At 36.7% G+C, this 3,385-nt stretch overlaps 1 non-coding gene across 1 annotated transcript; it reads left to right on the top strand.

The window, feature by feature from the left end:
• Positions 1-1,319: 1,319 nt before the first annotated feature.
• LOC113781861 lies at positions 1,320-1,426 on the top strand. Its single transcript, XR_003469760.1, has one exon. It is a non-coding gene; the product is annotated as a small nucleolar RNA R71 (small nucleolar RNA).
• The last annotated feature ends 1,959 nt before the right edge of the window (positions 1,427-3,385 follow it).

A 3,385-nucleotide genomic window follows, 5' to 3' on the forward strand; every position in this document is an offset into this window, starting at 1 on the left:
TCAGCTCTTTCAACCCCAATTATCTAACCACAGTTAAAGGGATCAATGACACACTTGCACCAAGATCACAAAGTGCTTTAGAAAATTTTACATTACCGATAGTGCAAGGAACTGTGAAACTCCCTGGATCTTTCAACTTGGGTGGCAATTTGTTTTGTATGATTGCACTACATTCTTCCGTTAATGCAATTGTCTCACTATCTACCAACTTTCTTTTCTTGGTCATTATCTCCTTGAAAAACTTTGCGTATGAAGGAATCTGCAAAATAGCATCCACAAAAGAAATGTTAATATGTAATTGTTTAAAAATGTTGACAAATTTCTCAAATTCTTTGTCATTTCTTGAAGGCTTCAATCTTTGAGGGAATGGTACCGGTGGAGGAATTGGTGTTGCATCTTCCATTTGTAGTTCATTTTTCTCCATCTTTTCTTTCCCTTTTACTTCCTTGCTTCCCTCTTCTAACTCACTCAATTTCTTATTTTCTCTTTTTTCAAACTCTCTTCCACTTCCAACTACCGGCGGCTCAACTAATTCTTTACCACTACGGAGGGTTATAGCCTTCACATGCTCCTTTGGGTTCACCTCAACCTTGCTAGGTAAATTCCCTTGGTTGCGATTATTAACCGCATTAGCAATTTGGCCTAATTGGACCTCAACATTCCTGTACATATTGGTGAGTTGGTCCATTCTTCCCTCAATTCTTTCAAACCGTTGAGTAGTGGCACTAGCAAACTTTTCAATTTTATCATTTGATACATTGGTTAGCTTTTCAATCGTCAATTCCCAAGTTGGTTTGGACTTATGTAGTAGTTGCTTTTGTTGAAAACCCGGTAGATTAACTGGTCTTTGTTGGTTCCCTTGATCTTTCCATCCAAAATTCGGGTGATTACGCCATCCTGGATTATAAGTATTGGAGTATGAATTGTTTTGGGGTGGACGGTTGTAATTGTTGAGATATTGAACCTGTTCACTGCTAGAACACATAAAATCATCATGATCTCCGCCGCAAGTGGTACAACATGCAACAACTACTCCTTGATTAGAACTAGAACCAACTTGCCTATTAAGCATCTTAACCACATTATCCATTTTTGCACTTAACATATTCAAGGTGTCTACTTCGAGCATACCTGTGGTTCTCCTTGAATTACCTCGTTCGTTTTCCCATTGGTAGTTGTTAGCAGCCATTTCTTCGATCAATTGCTGAGCTTCCTCAGCTGTCTTTCCCATCAAAACTCCTCCCGCTGCAGCATCTACATGGGTCTTTGTTGGATAGGTGAGACCATTGTAAAATGTTTGGACTACTAGCCAATCGGGTAGACCATGATGAGGACATCTTCGTTGCAATTCCCGATAGCGCTCCCAAGCTTCATACAATGTCTCTCCTTCCTGTTGAGAGAAACTAGTTATATCCATTCTCAATTTAGCAGTTTTTTCAGGTGAAAAGAATTTATTAAGAAAAGCCTTAGCTAATTCATCCCAAGTAGTAAAAGTATTTGGAGGATGAGATTGTAGCCAAACCTTAGCCTTGTCCCTTAGTGAAAATGGAAACAATCGAAGTTTAATTGCATCTTCACTAACACCATTAAATTTAATTATATCATAAATTTCAAGAAATGTTGACAAGTGAGAATTTGGATCCTTGGTAGCATTACCTCCATATTGAGATTGTTGTACCATTTGAATCAGTGATGGTTTTATCTCAAAATTATTAGCGTTTACCGTTGGCCTTACAATGCTAGTTTGAGAACCTTGTGCTCCCGGTAAAGCAAAATCTCGCAGAATTCTCCTATTTGATTCATTTTCTACCATTTCTTCCTCAAATTGTAATTCTATCAAGATATCTTCTATTGGCTGCCAAACCTCTTGTTCCTCTTAATGTGATGTATTCCTCCTTTGTCTGTGTAATGTTCTTTCAATTTCCGGATCAAAATGTGCAACTTCTCGATTTGATCGGTGCATACACTACAAACAAAAACAAGAGAAATCTTGCAATTTTAATTCAACAACTTGAATAAAAATAATGAAAATATCTAAATTAATAGAGATGATTAGGCCCTAATATTGCCGCTCCCCGGCAACGGCGTCAAAAACTTGGCGGGATTATTTTATCAATGCAAGTTTAATTCCGATTTTACACCCGTTGGACTGCAAGTATACAGGTCGCAATTTGTAGTACAAGATGTGTATCGGGTCGATCCCACGAGGAGCAATTTAAACAATTACTAAGCCCTTGTTTTCTCTATTATTTAGACTTACAATTAATTTGAGCACAGAAAGTATATTGTTGTAGTCTACAAATCTGATATACAAATCTAGTTTAACAAATGCTGAATGCAAATAGAGAAATTTCACTTAAGGAAGATTCTAGGGATGTAGATTCCACTTATGGCATAAACAACACAAATGAATGGATTTTCTTCTTGCTATTATTCTTATTTAACCAGAGATTCATTTCCAAAGTTTTCAAGTCTCATTTTCATGATGAAATGGCCTAAAACAATATAGATTTCCCTATTTTCATGGTGAAATACTACTACTACTCTGTTTTATTTCATGAAATGCTAAATAATCCACCTAAGTGTATCTCCATTTTCATGAACATACAACTCAAGCTCTACTCATGTGTTTCCATTGTTATTACCAATTCTCATTGAACAATAACAACTATAACCAAGCTATTGGTGATCAATCAATAACAAGTAATCACAGCTATACAAGTAGACAAGTTAATACAGGATATAACAAGTGTAAATCACATTCAATTCATATTATTTAGCCATAAGTTTCATCTACTCCCTAGATAAAGAAAATGAGCTACTCATGAATGATTCAACAATCAAACTCACAAGTTTATTAATGCAAAACATCATAAAGTACAAGTATAAGAAAGATAAAAGAAAGCTTAGTCAATTGAAGATGAAGCTCTCCAATTCCTGCTATGCTCTTGCACAATATGATTACAAGTGAAAAACTCCAAGAATGCTTCTCCAAGAACTCCTATCTAGAGAGAAAAATGTTACAAGCAGGAAAACTAGCTACGTCTGGTCATCTCCTACTTCTCTCTTGTGTCTCTGCATAAAAGGTGGTAGAAAGGCAATATTTTCTCCTTCATGATTTCAACCACTTAGATTTTGTAAAGGAAGTCAAAAGATATATTGTTTTGACTTCTCAATAACTCATTTTGTCTTCCTTTTTGTTGCAGAAGCATGCGCCACCGATTTCTGTCCCTCAAAATAGCTGGAAATGTTATAAGAAAGGTAAAGAAAAATGGTTGTGCCACTTGCTGAGGAGAGAGACAGATCCGAGTCTCGGATCCGAGGGTGAAAATGGATCCGAGCTCGGATCAGTGGATCCGAGGACTTCCCATGATGGATCCAAGGT

This window comes from Coffea eugenioides, chromosome 8 (genome assembly GCF_003713205.1).
Source record: "Coffea eugenioides isolate CCC68of chromosome 8, Ceug_1.0, whole genome shotgun sequence".
Taxonomy (NCBI): Eukaryota; Viridiplantae; Streptophyta; class Magnoliopsida; order Gentianales; family Rubiaceae; genus Coffea; species Coffea eugenioides.